The sequence below is a fragment of the Artemia sp. Qi Xiang Cuo genome, chromosome 4, assembly GCF_049724085.1.
Source record: "Artemia sp. Qi Xiang Cuo chromosome 4, ASM4972408v1, whole genome shotgun sequence".
Lineage (NCBI taxonomy): Eukaryota > Metazoa > Arthropoda > Branchiopoda > Anostraca > Artemiidae > Artemia > Artemia sp. Qi Xiang Cuo.
In genome coordinates, this window is record NC_142797.1 from 14,762,379 (window position 1) to 14,780,852 (window position 18,474).

The 18,474-nt window shown below is 35.1% G+C and overlaps 1 long non-coding RNA gene across 1 annotated transcript in view; it reads right to left on the reverse strand.

The window, feature by feature from the left end:
• Nucleotides 1-1,428: 1,428 nt before the first annotated feature.
• Nucleotides 1,429-18,474, reverse strand: part of LOC148952803 (uncharacterized) — a 39,526-nt gene continuing 22,480 nt past the window's right edge. The window contains exons 2-3 of the long non-coding RNA XR_016141612.1: nucleotides 7,088-7,425; nucleotides 1,429-1,956 (exon numbers count right to left, since the gene is read on the reverse strand). This is a non-coding gene — a long non-coding RNA (uncharacterized LOC148952803). The remainder of the gene's footprint in view (nucleotides 1,957-7,087; nucleotides 7,426-18,474) is intronic.

Consider the following 18,474-nt stretch of genomic DNA (forward strand, 5'->3'; position numbering starts at 1 on the left):
TCCAAACAACTTAAGAGTCATAATATGATATAAAAACAGCCTTTAAAGCCTTACTTTGCAAACATCACAAATCCAAACCAAGTGAACTTGACACAATGAACCCCCGAACTCCAATCCACTCCAATAAATACGTAAGCTCAATGGCATAATTTGATTAAACCCCCCCGACTTCTGCGCGTTTTCATTTGTTTTCCTCAAAAATGCACGCTCTAACCAATTAATTCAAATATACCCTTAACACTGGTAGCAATTAGTAATTGAACTGTGTACTATTTTATATTCTGAGCTATTTTAATATCCTTATTAATGAGTAATCTATTCACCTAAAAACAAAAATCACATGAACGATTAATTTACTATGCTGAAATGTCCATTAAATACCAATAATAAGAATGCCAATTTCAGCAAATAAGATGAAATTGCCCTTGAAAAAATGATGTGGCTGTCAAAAAACAACTTGCTGTTACATTTTTGTTCTGCAATAAAAAATTCGAAATTAAAGTAGACCTCCTAGATATGGTTGAGTGTTGTGATGGGATAGCAGAGACTATTTTCAACCTGCATGGTGCATTATATCTTTAAAGAAGACCAGTTTCACCTTTGTCCAAAGATTTTTTAGGGTCATCGAACAATTTCGGTCATCGCACAAGGATTTCTCACAATGTAAACAGTTGGTCCTCAGACAAGAATCGCTGCTTGATTTGCTTCACCGCCTCCACAAATAACCTACGGGCACATTCATAGATAACTTTTATTTACGTTAATCTGCTTTTGTACTCGGATTTGACTGCAAAGTTTCTTCAAAAGTATCTCCACCTGTAATTTTATTTTGAGGAACAAAGGTTTAAATTTTGGAAAACTAGATTAAAATCTGTAAACAGCTCGAGCACATAGAGCTGAAACTGAAGTTGAATCCGAAGCAGTGGAATCTTAAGGATTGGCGAAGCCCTGCCTTTTACGTGAGTGGTCCTCTGGTGCTCCCTGAAATTAGCTATTAAGTGCATTCCAATTATAAAATAATTGTTAAACTCAGATCCAAAGAGACAGTTAACATGTCTCACCTTGGGAGAGCAAATTCAGGACTGGGGTGTCCGTAAACTTCTGATACAATTCAAACTCAGCGCGTCTTTAGGCACTCATGCCGCACTGCTGCACTTGACACATGACACATATCGCTGATGGAAATTTTTTTTTGATTCTACTCACAACCGAGTTATCACATTCAAACATAGTATTACACGTGTCCGCACTGAATCCAATCCAGTTCTCTGTAGGTAGATTTTTATCTTAGAACATTGCAAATAAGGTTGAAAATAGTCTCTGCTTTCCCATCACAACACTCAACCATATCTAGGAGGTCTACTTTAATTTCAAATTTTTTTATTGCAGAACAAAACTGTAACAGCAACTTGTTTTTTGACAGACACATCAGTTATTTTATCAATAATTAGAGAAAAAAGCGTCACTCTCAACCGATCACATAAAATTTCATGGTAGTGTGATCTTGAAGCCTGTCTGATCACATTTGCCACACTTTGCTTGCCCAGCCTGATTTTTTCTACAACAGCTCTATGTGGCAAATTTTCACAAAAGGTACACGAGTTTCCACAAATGAGCAATGAAGACTGTTTTCCACAATAAAAGCAGCAAACTTGGCTTTTATACTTTCTTCTTGGTTTTTGTCTGTGGTAAAGAGACGATCAGTTCTTGTGGTGAGCTTTCTCGAAGAAGCCTCTAGTTTCCTTATATTTAAGAGCAGAAAACCTTCTCATTAAAACACTTGGACTAACATTCAGGGACTTGCAGCCAGCTTTGCCTGAATTTAGCCTTTTTCCTCTGTGGCTTCTTTCTCGTGAGGGACCTGTTCTTCTCCCCTTCTATTTTGCTTATCTTCACCAGTTAGATTTTAAATGTCAGTTTCAGAAGATGACGAGCTGTACAAAATGACGGTATTCCCTGCAATAAGACTTAATAAGTAAAACATACTAATTGTATTACAGCAAAGGATCTTAACGGCAAACTCTAGAAATAGATCTGAAATTCATGAAAGACCGAGGTCGTGGGATTCCATTACTCAGGTCACTAGCTGATCAAAAAAGAAAAGTCAAAAAGTATCAAAAAATTGATCAAAAAGTATAAAAAAAGAATATATATTTTGGGTTTTGTTTGTCCAAGCTTGTAATTTACAGGAATTGAAAGAGACGAGCCTCAAAGAATCAGGCAGCTAACTCAGCATAATACATGCAATTGTTTGTTCTTTTAATGATAGTCTTTTAATATAATTCACCCATCTCTGCAGTCATGATACCAGTGAAACTTACATAATCCCATTTAAAATTAATCGATCCTTTATTTAATACTATTGGCTATAGTTTGTTCTTTAACATAATTCGATTAATCAGATATTTCAATATATTCTATATGGTCTAGGGGTTAGGCTAACTGCTTCTCACCTAGTTGGCCCGAGTTTGATTCCTGGTATGGAAAATTTTACCTATGATGATTTCTTAAGGAAAATTCAACATTTATATAATGATTACTTATAATACTTCAGTTACAATGGACTACAGTATCATTCTTTCATGTAACACACAGGAATAAACCTTTGACGTTTTATTGGTTATGAAATTAAAAACAGGAACAAGCCATACTCTAAATAGTAAAAGACGTCAGAGACGCCTGGGTACAACTGACGATTATGACGTCATTAATCAATCTTGTACACAATTGCTGAAAAATAAATGTCTTTGAAAAGACTGCAGTAGAAGATATATCAAAAATGCATTTTTTTTGCAAAAAGTGATCCAATTTTAAAAATGCTTTGTTTTATAATTAAAAAAGACACTAGAACTTTTAATTTCCGTTCGATTGAGCTCTCTTGCAATATTCTAGGACCATTGGCTCGATACGATCACCCCTGGTGAAAATAAAAAAAAAATAAACACGCATCAGTGATCTTACTTCTGGAAAAAAAATTCGAATTTTTACAGATAGGAGCTTGAAACATCTACAGTAAGGTTCTCTACACGCGAAATCTGATGGTGTTATTTTCATTAATATCTATGATTTTTAGGGAGTGTTTCCCCTTTTTTAGAAAATAAGGCAAATTTTCTCAGGCTTCTAACTTTTGAAGGGTATAATTAAACTTGATGAAATCTATACAGTCAAAATCAACATAAAAATCCAATTCTTTTGATGTATCTTTTCGTATCAAAATTCCGTTTTATTAGAGTTTCGGTTACTATTGAATCGTGTCGTCTCTTACTTACAAATCGTTACCACGAATTGTTAGATTTCTAGTTACTATGCCATGGTTTGTCCTTTACAAGGTTTCAGTTAGGCAGAATACTGTAGTAGCTGCCACTTTTCTTGATTTTCAAGCAAATATATTTCCTTGCTGTTCAAGCCAATTGACAGAAAGTTTCATATATAGGGGTTTCAGGCAAGGCGGTTCTAATCCTGAACTTTTTATTCTGATCTGATTCTATTTTTAGGAGTTATGGGTAATTGTATTTTTAACATTGGACGTGATCGTCTCTTACTAGGTTGCTAGCTACCGCTGCAACCCGGATGTGTTTGGGGAAATGGTGGGTGTCACAGGGAGGTTAGTTGCTCTCCAATCACTTTCGACTATTATAAAGGGCACTAGTCCTTTCAATTTCCAATCACATGAGCCCTTTTTGAAGTTTCTACGACAACACTTTCTATAAAAAAGGTTATGTGCCCCCAGGGCATAACTTACAACCCTTGCCCTGAGGGCTCTGAGAGGGCTATCATCCTAAAGGACTTAATTTCCAGATCTTTCAACTACATTGAAAAAAATGTTTGACTCAAAAATTTTGATTGGATGTGTTTGGGGAAATAGTGGGCGTGAGAGGGGGGTTAGTTGCCCTCTAATAACTTTCAACTATTAAAAAGGGCACTAGCCATTTGAATTTCCAATAGAATGAGCTCTTTTTGAAGTTTCTACGACAACACTTTCTATAAGAACCTTATATGCCCCCAGGGCATAGCTTACAACCCTTGTCCTGAGCGTTTTGGGGGATTGTCATCCTCAAATCCCTAATTTCCAGAACTTTCAATTATATTGAAAAAAAAACGTCCATCTCAAAATTTTGATTCGATATGTCTTGGGAAATGGTGGGCTTGAGGGGGCCATTTGCCGTCCAATCACTTTCGACTATTGAAGAGGGCACTAGCCCTTTGAATTTCTGATTGAATGAGCCCTATTTGAAGTTTCTACGACAACACTTTCTATAGAAACCTTACATGCCCCTAGGGCATAACTTACAACCTTTACCCTGAGGGCTATGGGGAGAGTCTCCTCCTCAAAGTAATAATTTCCAGATCTTTAAACTACGTTAAACAGAATGGCTATCTCAAAATTTTGATTGGTTGTGTTTGGGGAAATGGGGGACGGGGAAGGGGTGTTAGTTGCTTTTCAATCACTTTCGTCTATTAAAAAGCAAACTAGCCCTTCCAAATTCCAATCGAATGAGCCCTTTTATAAATTTCTACGACAACTCCTTCGGTATGAAGTGCCCTGGTCTAAAAAAATAATAATAATACATTGTGCTACCATCGCTCTTTACTTAGGCAGCGCTTTTGCGCTGCCTATGATTAACTAGACTGATCTATAATCCTTTTCCAAAGATTAATTAAAAAACTTTATCCACAAAATAAGTTTTTCAAAGAAAAGTAAAGAACTCCATTAAACAAAAAATTAACAAAAATAAAATCAAGCAATGTCCCAAGAACGACTGAGGGTCTAATGTTCAAAATTTTGGGGCTGCTTCTGTTCTTAAAATTTAACCTAATCAAAACAGCGTAAGTGTATCCAAGCTATCCAAGAAAGTGAACAGATTTTTTTGCGAATGGTGTCAAGTTTTCCATTTGAGGTCAACTAGAGGAGGTACAAAACTAAATTAAACACTATTATTTGTGTTCAGATTTATTTGCACTTTACTGAAAAAAATATAAATGTTTTTACTTTTATAACTTTACTCAATTAAATAATATTAAAATTTTGATCACTAAATATCAGTATATGTATATTAATCTGACCATGCACATTCATTTGTATTTTTTCAGTACAGTGCAAATTTTGTTCTGGCCTTGGGAAGGCATATGGGGTTTAAGCCCTACTTGTGTTGATTTCTTCCCGTTTTGAGTTTGACTCGGTTATTTTTTGTAATTTCTGTTCGTTTAGTGTTTCATTTATTTGTCGATGCTTATTTGTGGTAGTTTCACGCTTGGTCGATTATTAACAAGTAATATTAAGATTATTCGAGACCCCCATATATTTATAAACACCATTAAGGAACTGCTTTTTGTAAAATATGAGTTTGGATTGATTTACTTGTTTACTATGGGGGTTATGCTGATACGATGTTTCAAGAGCAAAAGCAAATTAATTACATCTTTTTTATACTTACTGTTTAGTGTGATGGTATTAGTGGCGTCGGTGGCCAAGTGTTGTTTTTATTTTAAGGATTTTGTTTTCTCTACCTCCTCCAAGGGCAAATTTTGCCTTTTAGGTGAGGTAGCAATATTTTTTTTTTATTATTTGTTCTGTCAATAAACCCTTTTCTCTCTCATACTAAGTGTTTAGATCTTCTTTGGGCCTCTCCCCTTCGACGACACAAGGCCATTACCTTGGTTCATTAGTTGAATAGCTTCAGACCGTAAATTAGATACAAAACAGAATATTACAGCCTACAACAAAGGAAATGAGTAACGTAAAAGAATGTAAACTGGAACCAGTGCCGAAGAAAAATAAAAATACCATCATGCATTTGGTGTTTTTAGTGTAAATATGAGGCGAAATTAGTGCACTAATACGTGTTTTTCCGATTTCTGAAAGAAACACAATCATGAAGTTTGAAAAGTGCCAAGCAAGGCCAAGTGCAGATGGCGTCGATGATTTTTTTCGACACTAGTGCCAGTTTCTACTCTTATAAGCTGCCCATACTCTTTGGCCGACAAGATTTGAAAATAATCAAAATCATCGTAGTATTAGAGAACTATGAAAAGTTTTCTCTTAGTTACCGCAATTGATGCCTATGAGTCCTGAAAAATAAACCTCCTGTAGCTAAGATGCATTTTGATTATTCGACCATGGGGGGAAGCAAACTTTGAAGTTATAGCAAAGACAACACAAAACTAATAAAGCCTCACTTTCATTCAACATTTTACAGACTATACGTCAAATTAGTCAATCAATCAAAAACCTCGTTTTCCTAGGCTGATGTTAAAGAAATAGTTCCTCACAGTTTTATTAGTTAATTTACTTTCTGATTTTCCATAAATCATCAAATGAAGACACGGATTAATACAGAGAGCAGGCTCATCCATGAAAAAACAGCAATTAATGCAGCCTAGCTTTTTTAAATGGCGATGAGAGTTGTTTAATATTATTTTGTAGCACTATGTATCTTCTGTGCAAATAATTTTTAATTAAACGTAAACAAGATCAGCGCCACTTGCGAATTAATTTTATGTTTCCAGGCCATCATCAATAATGCAGGTGATCTTGTGCAGTTTACTGCAAGTAATAACAAGAAAGTTCATATTTTGCTGATGAAAATTCACGTCTAGAGTTTTATACTTAAAACTGACCTCAAGCGGAACTAATTATTTATGGAAGTTTTGCAACCAGTGATTCACGTGAAGAAATGGGGACTACAAGAAATTAATCTTTATGGTGACTCTGTATGGGATTGTCGTAAATTTCTATAAAAGCAATGTTATACAAACAAACACAACATTCCCACTGTTTTACTTTGGGCTAACGGCAAAATTCATAGAGGTATAATCAGGTAAGGAAAACGACATGTTGAATCCATGGAATCAAATTTAAAGCACAAAAAACCGGTAACCGGAGACCCATTTTGCCATGTAAGATATCTATAATCTGGTTTTGCTGTTCCTCGGGTCGAACGAATATAATTCTGGTTTAGTTATGTTTATTTCACGTCATCTTAATTTTAGAGTGAAATTTAAGCAACCACATTAAAAGTTCGAAAGTTCTTTCTTCAATTTTATTTTTGTTGTTGATGCACTTTGGCACAGAGTGAACTCGACTTACTTAAGGCTCCTGCTGGTGGTCTAGCGTAGAGAGAAATGACTCTTTGACTCTATTCCAAACGGTCCTGCGCAGGCGTGACTGCTTCTTGGAGATCAGTACCGATCATGGAGAAGTACTGGGTAAGGCCGTCCCTCCATCTGAACCAGGGTCTTCCACGGGGGCGCTTCCAACCATGTTTAGGGGTATCAAAATTGAAAAGTATGCTGGTGGGCACTTTTTCTGGCATGCGAATTAAGTGGCCAAACCACCGTAGAGTTCTTATGGCGAGCTGGCGAGAGTTGGGGTTGTGATCCGTTAGTGTCAGCAATCGGGTGTTTGAGACGAAGTTTAGAGTGAAACTAAAAAAAATATTCATTACATATTTTATTTACTTTACTTACCTCATTAGATAAAGTAAATAAGGCAATTGGTTAAAAATAAAAGATGATCCTCTATTACAGCTAAACTTTAGCACCCGATAACGTTTTCTGAAGGTGAAGAGTGAAGAAGTGGTATCGTTTTACTGATATTGTGGGAGGGCTATCTTATTCAGAATCTAGGGGCAGGATGGGGGCCTTGAAGCAAAATATGAAATAGTCAGAACAAAAGAAAGCTCTGATTTTTTTGTGCATTTCTATACACTGTCTATTACAAAGGATTTTATCCCTATTTTGAACTTTTATTTTATCTTGTTTCACTTTATTTAAAACTTTTTTCTTGAAAAGGAAACGATTATTTTGGTATAGCAGTAGGGTATTAATGTTAACACAGAACAAGAAAAAATGCCTACGGGGCTTCATTAGCCTTATAAGCAGAAAATCGTTTTGGGGAAGGGAACACATTTTTGGAGGTTGTATTTTAAAACACTACGAAACAGGCAAATCATATAAGAACTACATGATTTCTATGACTATTTACAGGAGTACATATGAAGATCCATGCAACTCAAGTCCATTCAACTCAGTCCTCATTCGACTATACCTCCATGAAATTCAAACATCGGGCAACTCAGCCACTATTAAACGCAGTGATAATTCGGGGTTAAAGGCAGGATCATATGCTTCTCAACTATATACATGTGTGTGTGCTGTTATGGATGATAACTTCTTGGAAATTCTAGCGTTTCCTAAGGACAACGAAAAGAAGCGTGAAATATTCTGGAAAATTTTAAGTTATTCGCTACACAAGCTAATGATAGCGGAATTTTCCTATTTACTGATGTAATGTGATATTTGCACCTGTCTTAGTTTATTTCTGTGTTAAAAAAAACAACAATTCTTTCCCCTGTGTAATAATTTGAATCCTTTTCTGAAGTAATAATTTACCCTAAATTTTCTTCCACGACCAGTAAAGACAATTCAGAGATTATAAATCTACTTCAGATCTTAACTGAAAATCAACCAGCTACCAATGGCACATCAAACACCTGATGTACACAATCTGTTTTTATGTTTAATTTCTGATCCTTTTTTAAATGACGCCAGGATATCAGGAGAAACCTCTAGGCAAAAATCCCTTTTCCCACAGAAATATCCTCTGGACAATTCAATCGAGGCAAAGATTTACATTGGAAAGTTACCCTTAATATCTCCACGCGTAAAATTGAATCGGTAAAGAGAAAGAAAGACATATTAAGAAATTTTGTATAGGAATTCTGGCAAATTCATCCAATATAAAATTTTCCCTGAAAAGTTCATAACCTGGAAACTTCCCTCTCCATGGAAATTCTCCCTAAGCAAATTCCTCCTAAAAAGGAATTCGTCCTCCCCTCCCCATCCTAATGATGTATGCATACTTCCCAATAACAAATACTATACGTAAAGAATGTGCAAATTTTATAACTTAAAAAGAGGCGACAGACCCTTTCATTTTCTTATATGATGTCATGCATAGCATAAATTAGGTTGTTGAGTTTCCAACGAAATAGTTATTTATGTAATTAATTAAAAAAAAATTCCCAAAAAATAAGTTTTTCAAAGAAAAGAAAAGGCCATATTAAACTTAAGCTCAGCAGATACAAATACCTCTTAAAATTCAAACTCAAAACGACCAGAAATTACTATTAAAGAATAAACAAAACATAAAACGAACCGAAAGGAAAAAACATACAACAAGTAATAAATATAAATGAATAAATAGATCTTAAATGGAGTAATGCTTAGATTGAATATGAAAATCAAGCTTAAAACGACAAAAAAAAATATTTTGCTATTGAAGTATAAATGAAACTTAAAACAAACAGAAATTAAATAAAAAAATCAATGCAAACAAACATACAATAGATATTAATGTAAATGAATAAATATATCTTAAAACGAGTGAAACTAAAATTGAATATGCAAATCAAGCTTGAGAAGAACAAAAATCACTACAAACAAGAGTTTGGGTATTGCCTCCTTCTCTCCCTGTAAATGTCTAAAACCTGTTGTCATTGGCTCTTTATTGTAAACCAATTTTATTACAAATATTTTGTTTCGTACTTAATATTGAAAATAAACATTAAAATTATAGCAAAATTTTGAACTGATGAGCTTTCAGCAATTAATATCATTATACATCAAATATTCAGTTTAATTTGTTAGTTCTTTCTATATTTGTTCAAGACGAATATAGTTTCACTACAAACGAGAATTTGGATACTGCCCCCTTCCTTAACTGTAAATAAGAACCAAAAGCATACTGCGTCACTGGCGTTTCACTGAAAATGAATTATATTACAAATATTATCTTTTCCAGTTCTTTCAGCATTGAAAATAAAAATAAAATTAGAATGAAATAAATTATTGAACAGATGGATCTTTCAACAAACTAATATCATTATATATCAAATATTTAATTTGATATTAAAAAGGCAGTAGAACTTTTAATTTCTGTTCAATTAACCCCTCTCGGATAATTCTAGGACCTCTGGGTCGATAAATCAACCCTGGGAAGAAAAGGTAAATAAACACGCATCCGTGATCTTTCTTCTGGTAAAAAATAAAAAAAATTCCACATTTTTGCAGATAGGAGCTTGAAACCTCTACAGTAGGGTTTTCTGACACTCTGAATCTGACGGTTTGATTTTCATTAAGATTCCATGACTTTTAGGGGGTGTTTCCCCCTTTTTTTAAAGATAAGGCAAATTTTATCAGGCTTGTAACTTTTAATGGATATGAGTATAATTATTTAACTTATAAGTTTCATATATATATGAAACTTATAAATTCAAAATCAGCATAAAAATCCAATTCTTTTGATGTATCTATTGATATTAAAATTACGCTTTTTAGAGTTTCGGTTACTATTGAGACGAGTCGCTCTTACTATACAGTTTGCTACCTATACAATTTGTGAACTGTTTGACTATTCAGTTACTATGGACTACAGATCGTTCTTTAATGTAACTATATAGGGGTTTCGGACAATACGGTTTTAATGGTGTACTTTTTGTTTTGATCTGACTCTATTTTTAGGAGTTACGGTGAGCACGGACAGTGTATCCTACTAGATTTAATAGGAATACAAGTAATAACATAGGATATTTTTACCCGTCGGAAAATTTTTCGTCGGTGCAAAATGAACAAATGCCGCGAGCCGTCGGCACAGGAAATTCCGATCCGCGTAATAACACTTGGCAATCAAGACAATCAAATGTCAATCAGCTTTCTAGGGAAGTTCCCACCGAGCCCCAATGTCAAACATAGAAGAGTAAAAAGGACCATAAAGGGGGCCAGAATTTTTTATAGGTCTTCTCAAATAATGGTACCGTCTTTTAGTGATATTAATAACAGGTTACCGGTATTTAATGATTTTTGCGTAGCAAATATTTATTTTAAAGCATTAGTGGATTCCGGCGCGACAGTTAATATAATAAGCTCCAATGTATTCAATAAATTACCAGCGTATATCAAGCGACGAAAAAATTTCAATATTCCCAGTTTAACTAGTGTCACAGGGCATAGATTAGAAGCAAAAGGCTCAATACACCTAGATATGACAAAAGATAATAGGATTTTTCCTACCAACCTCATAATATGCAAAATTTTTCCGTACGAGGCTATAATCGGTTCCAACTTTCTAGAAACCAATAAAGTATTATTAGATGTAATCAATGAGGGACTGGTGTATCCATCCGATCCTATTCTCCGACGTGTGGAGAAAGGGGAAGCAACAGTGAAAAGAATAAAATCTTTTGTACCGCATTTCTCGTCCTGTAGAAGAAATTCCAGCGGCAAGTGGATTGAGTCAATAAAGGCAAAGATAGGGAAAATGCAGGAGTATAGGCAGGCAGAAATTAAGAAAATAGCAGAGTTATGGAATGAGGTAATAAATCTCAATGTGGTCCCTTTACAGCCAACCCCACTAGCGGACGATTCGACGCAACCAAACGTCAATCTTAACTTAATAGAAAATAATCAGGAAAAACTATTATGGATTTGCAGTGCGTAAGACAAAGACCCCCCCAAAAGCAATGCAAATAGTTGATATCTCAGAAATGGTCACACCCGTAATTGATAACTCCGAAATTTGGTTTGCATCCCCGTCAAAAGAAATCCGTGAAAATCTGTTTTGTGAAAAACAAATCATATCATATGAAAAAAGGGAAAGTTTTATTTCGTTAACAAATACCCATCAAAATGATAATATCACATTAAAAAAGGTAACATGTCTCGTTGAAATACAAGTCATTTCTGAGCGCGAACTATACGAGTGGAAAGACTCCAAAAGGAACTTAATTAATAGTATTAGTATTAGTAATCCATGGGATAGGTACCCACTAACAAGATCCTAATTTTTAGAAAAATTTAAACTAGATCATATTCAAGTTGCGGAGTTAAGAGAAAAATTTTGCGAATTGCTCTGGAACTTTAGATATCTATTTTCTACGTGTGAAGAAGACATTGGACTAATGCCATTCTATGAACATTCTATCCAAACTACCGGGTTGCCTGTGGCCAAACAACCCTATCGTATTCCCTATCCTTACAGAAACTGTTTGAAAAATAAAATCCGAGAATTAGAGAGGAATAATATAATACCTTAGGCTTGTAGTGGACTATAGAACCCTAAATAAGCAAGTAGTCAGTAATAAGTTTCCCCACCCCCGAATCGACGAAATCCTTGACTCCATCTCAAACAAAAATAAAATTTTTACCTCCCCAGATCTCACACAAGGATATCACCAAGTCAAGATAGCAGATAATGACGTTTATAAAATGACATTTTGTACGACTGAATGTGGTTCGTATGAACATTTAAGAGTACCCTTTGGACCAAAGACTAGTTCAAGCGCATTATGTGGACCTTTGCTACACTTATTGTAAAGCGTAAAGAACATCATTAATTTTTTTGATGATTTAATTTGTGTGGGAGAATACCCGGAGGAGCATTTAGCCACATTAGCAAGTTCTTCTAAAATTCAGAGAAGGCAATCTAAAATATAGACCTGAAAGTGAATATACCTCAACCCAAAATCAAATTTTTTGGACGGATTGTGACCCAAGGTCAGATATCACCAAACCGCGACAAGATAAAATCGTAGAAAATCTCCAACCCCCAAAAACTATAAAACAATTGCGAGCAATTCTTTGTTTAACTGGTTATTTTAGAAAATTCATACGTAACTACGCCCAAATTGCCAAAACTCTTTCGGATCTAACTAAAAGGAATCCCCAAAATATTACCTGGACCCAGGAAGCTCAAACTTCCTGAGACAATTTCAAGAAAGCACTTACTTCTGAACCGATATTTGCGCTACCTGATTTCCAAAAAGGACAATTTGGGGTCACCACTGACGCCTCGGCTCTGGGCGTCGGTGCAATCCTTTCCCAAATAATACCCGTAAAAAACCACCCAAACCCTCTACAGAAACCCCCTAAGTATATAGAAAAAGGTATATGCTATTCAAGTAGAACTTTATCGAAGGGCATAAGCAGTTATTCTGCAACGCAATTAGAGCTACTATCTATAATTTACCACTTGGACAAATTTAGACATTATTTATTGGGTCAAAAATTTAAGCTGCGTTCGGACTATAAAAGCTTGCAGTACTTAAGCACATTCAAAAATCCAACGGGAATTTTAGCTAGATGGACAATGAAAATCCAAGATCTGGATTACGAATTTGAGCATTTGACGGGTAAGCAAAATGCCCCCTGTGATTACTTGAGTAGATACCCCGAAAATAACTCCTCGGATAATGAAAGCAAAGAAATAAGTGTCATCAACCCAAGTAAACGAAAGCGTAAAAAGAATAAACCTAAAATTCAGATAGGAGGAAACAAGATTAATCATTGCCCTTTATCGCTGGCAAAAATAAAAATAAACCAAATTAAGGATGAGATGTGTTTTACGCTCAATAATTATTTTGTGAATTTTGATAAGCTACCCGAAAACTTCAAAGCCCTAAGATCAGAAATAGACAATTTTATTACGCTTCAGACGAAGAAATCCTCTGCAGAATAGTAGCAGACGATACTAATAGAAACCAAACTTCAATAATCCCACTGCTACCCCAAAATTTAATAGTACCTGCCTTCAAATTCTTTCATTCGTATACAGGCGGACACTTGGGAATCACGAAAATCTTCAACCGATTAAAACAACATTTCTTCAGTCCCTCAGAGTTAACTAAACTCAATGAATTCATAAGTAATTGCGAATCATGTAATTTGAGAAAGAATCCCCAAACCTATGCCCCCCCATGGGAAGGATCCCAACAGTAAAATACCCGTTCGATATAATTTTTTTGATTTGTATGGAACCAGTAGAGGTTTACCTATTTCTAACAGAGGACACACGTGTGTGCTTGGTGTAATCGATTATTTTACTGGATTTAGGTTCACAAAAGCATTAAAAAATCAAAGCGCGTATGCCACAAGCAAAGCATTAGCAAAATTATTTTTGAATTTGGCATTCCAACCACGGTATTGAGTGACAATGGAAGTAATTTTGTTTCCAAAATTACCAAGGACTTAATCAGTTTTCTCAATATAAATAAACTAGTGACATCCTCTTACCACCCCCAAGCGAATAGAAAATAGAAAATCGCCATAAAATATTCTCGAACGTCTTGAGTATTTACACAAAAGACAGTAAAAATGACTGGTACCAATTCTTACCATACTTAACCAACGTGATCAATACTGCTTTTTCGGACGTGACTAAGAAAACTTCTTTTATTTATTATTTGGCCGCGATTTCAAAATACCGTATGAGGAAGTTATAGAATCCACACAGTATTACAATAATACTGAGGACTATGAACAGTAATTCATAAAACAGAACGAGAAAAACTTATACGATAGTTAGGCAGGAGTTAGACAAATCTAAAATGAATCAAGAGCAGAATGATATCCCTCATGTCAAGGGAAAAATATATTTTGAAATAGGAGATCGCGTTTATCTAAAGAATGAAGCTAAAACTGAAGGCAAAAACTCCAATAGATTTTCTGGACCATATAGAATAATAAAAAAATATGACAACGGTTTTGCTTTTAAAATGATAAACCCCTAATACTGGAAGAACATATAAGGCACACGTTAGTTGAATAAAAAGAGCCAAATTTCCGGCAAAACGAGCACCCTAACCTGCATCTGACGAATCGGTAGAAAAAGATGCGGAAAACCAACCACCCCAGTCGAGGCTCGTAGAATTAAAACCTTTAAATTTCAAACAAGATTATTTTGAAAATGACAGTTACGAGGAGAATTTCGAAGAATTCTTAGCTATGAACAATGTAGTTGTTCCCAAAAGAAAATCTTAATACCATTAGGAAAAAAACGCAAAAAAAAAACAAAAAGTTCATCGTCAGAAAGTTCAGAAGGATTAGACTACGCTATCCCCAAAAACACAATTCTTTCCCTATAGAATTTCGACCCCTTGCCCCTCCAACAGATTTCCAGATGATATGGTATCACCAGCAACCTCGATAGAGAGGCCCTTATCATTACAGGATTAATTGAATAGAGCTATGGAAACCCCTGGTGGCAAGATAAAGAAAACTCCACCCAAGGACACAAACAAGAAAAAATATAAGACAAGCTATGGATAAAATCAACTTTCCTTTAAAAACGAGGCTAACCATCTTACCTTGGACCCAAGAAACCCCTGAAGATGTGCACCCAGGACAATACAATGACATAGCAGTATCCAAAGTCAAGCCCAAAGAATGGTCCTCCTGTAGAGAAACCATGGCACAGAAAATGCCCCACCCCCTGAAGATATGACATTTAAACAGTGGAGACAACCTGCACAAGCATTTGACTCTTCCCAAAGTTCTCAGGAATCTTTTAATTCTCCTGAGTCGAGAATTCGACATGAGGTACCAGGAAATAATCCGTCTACCTCCAGAGGAGACGAAATATATGAAGCAAGGGCAGGTGATACTCCACAATCACAAAGGACCACCCCTGAAAGCCCTAATGATGAGTCTTCAGAGACCAGTTCTACTGAGTCAGACGACGGATCAGTTCCGGAAGAACCTCAAGACACACAAAAACGAAAACTAGCTTCGACCGTGGCCCATGCGAAAGAGGCTAAATTAAAAGGTTAAAAATTCCCATTGAAGCAATACAAGAAGTTTGACTTAATCTCAATGGGAAAGTCTAAAAAGAATAAAACGAAAGAAGGCGAAAAGGAAGTTATCACAAAATCTGGTAGAGTGGTTAAAAAACCAGATAAGTGGAAATAGGTCTAGAGACTAAGTACTTAAAAACTCATAAAATAATGTTGATACAAATTTAAGTAGGATAAACATGCCAAAAAAATCCTTAAAACAAAAATTGTACGGATACGACACTTGAATGAAGGTTACCTGTAAAGGTTAAAAGAAATTAATAGTTAACTTTTGCAGATAACCTGTATTCCGGCCTGGTAGAACACCCTGAAGTTAGAAGCAGAACAAGAATTTTTCAACCCCTCCCCCAAAAACCAGGTGCTATCCCGTTGCTAACGGAACGATTATCGATCAATTACTCCTGAGGCGATCAAAACTCCTAGGTGCTGCGGCACAATTGATAAAAGAGAGATTGAAAATCGAAAACATGATAGAAGCCACACTCAAATCCCTTAGTAAAGTTAAGCCTCCAAGGAAAAAATAAACAACGAAATAAATGAGATCCTCGTGGCAAAACAAATGAATAACCTAATCGAGACTGAATTTATAAAATGCAAGGAACAGGCTTCAAAAATACAGAATGAAATGGAATTAATAAGCGACGCCACACTTGTCAACAGATACGATTACTTTGATAAGCTTCAAAAATTACAGAGCTTATATAATAAAATGCAGGAAATCGGTAAAAAAGTGGAAGACTACAGGACCAATACCGTTGTAACTGCCACAGCAGTAGTGCAAAAAGGACTGGTACCAAAACAAATCGAGCTCCTGAATCTACAGCATGAATATGACCATTTAAAAGCACAAAAAGAAATAATCAAACTCAGAGAGGAAAGCCTAGAAAAAAAATTGGAAGAAAACAAAAGAGAAATCAACAGCGAATTGCAAAATCAAAGGGAATTTTGTTCAAACTTAAGAGAAAATGGTGGAAACCTTATTTACAATTGAAGTTGATTTACCCTTCAACCCCCAATTGGAAAATATTCTTGCTAAAATTTATAACAAAGGACCAACATGACTCTCATATTTCACGATTCCAAATCAAGTACAGTATCCTCTTATAAACCCTCAAACGGACTCTGCTCAACAAAACCCTCCAGCCTATGATAGCATAACTACCAGGACCACATACCCCACTACCCAAGTAAATGATCTAACTGGCCAAGGGTCCTCAAAGATCTCTCCACCACAAGGAACGCCCAAAGTACAACCGTTACCGTCCGATACAGACAACTAAGAAAATATCAATCATTGCCGACATTTATAATAAAAAAAGGTATTTTATTGCTTAAATATTTAACCTATTAAAATTTCAATGTTTTTACAAGTAAAGTATAGTAAATTGTGCAAACAAGGGATATGACGGTATTCAAATAACTCGTGCGCAATTCACGTTAAACTAGAGGAACAATAAACCTTGCTGATTATTGATAAAATGTTCAAAAAATACTAGATTGAGTAATCAATAAATCTTAGTTTCCTCATAAATCTTTAAAGATATATGTAACTAGCCGAAAGTGGGCCAGAGCCTATTAAATGTTATTAGCCTATAAAAGCCTATAAAATTATATCTTTTTTCTTCGGTGACAGAAATGGATCTTTAATCCGTACGTAAGACATGCGATGATGAGAAGCTTAAATAATCAAAAACAATCCTTTCTCAGTAAAATAAAAAGAGAATTAAAGCTGGCCAACGGGAACTGAGAGTATTCTTTTGAGGTTTAAAATAAATTCAGCTTTTTGGAAAACCCCTAAAAATCGCTAAGCGAGACCAAGCAAGTTTTCTCTTCGCGATTTTTTTCTAAACTGATACATTTTTTTTTTAACGTTACAAATTATTTATGCAGTTTAAGTGGCCCTATGTAAAATGCTAATTCTTGGGAACTATGTCATGCCCGTGACTTCACTATGCGTTCCAAAAACTCACAAAAAACTAATGGCAAATTGATCGACTTGTTTATGTGTTTCTCCGTCATAATCAAAATGCTTTCTCTCTTTTAAAGTCAATATTAGCAATGCAGTTTGATTAACCCTGTGCACTGTGCTATGTCCTAGAAATGCATTTGTTAATAAATAATCTATACTTCAATTTTTATTAAAAGACAGTAGAGTGGTTTAAAAGAAAGGATAAAGGATAAAACTAGAGTTATCAGGAACTTCGAACAGGCGCTAGTGTGGTGAAAACGCGTACCTAAGGGGCAAAATATCCATTAACCCTACATACAACCCGGGAAACAAACCGAGACCACCATTTCCAAACAACTTAAGAGTCATAATATGATATAAAAACAGCCTTTAAAGCCTTACTTTGCAAACATCACAAATCCAAACCAAGTGAACTTGACACAATGAACCCCCGAACTCCAATCCACTCCAATAAATACGTAAGCTCAATGGCATAATTTGATTAAACCCCCCCGACTTCTGCGCGTTTTCATTTATTTTCCTCATAAATGCACGCTCTAACCAATTAATTCAAATATACCCTTAACACTGGTAGCAATTAGTAATTGGCCTGTGTACTATTTTATATTCTGAGCTATTTTAATATCCTTATTAATGAGTAATCTATTCACCTAAAAACAAAAATCACATGAACGATTAATTTACTATGCTAAAATGTCCCTTAAATACCAATAATAAGAATACCAGTTTCCGCGAATAAGATAAAATTGCCCTTGAAAAAATGAGACTATTATGAAATTCTTTTGGTTCTCAAACTATTGGTCTCTTCGCGTTTGATTGTATTTTTTGTGTGGTATAATGCAAAGTTAATTCACAAACCTCTCAAGTAAATTGTGACGC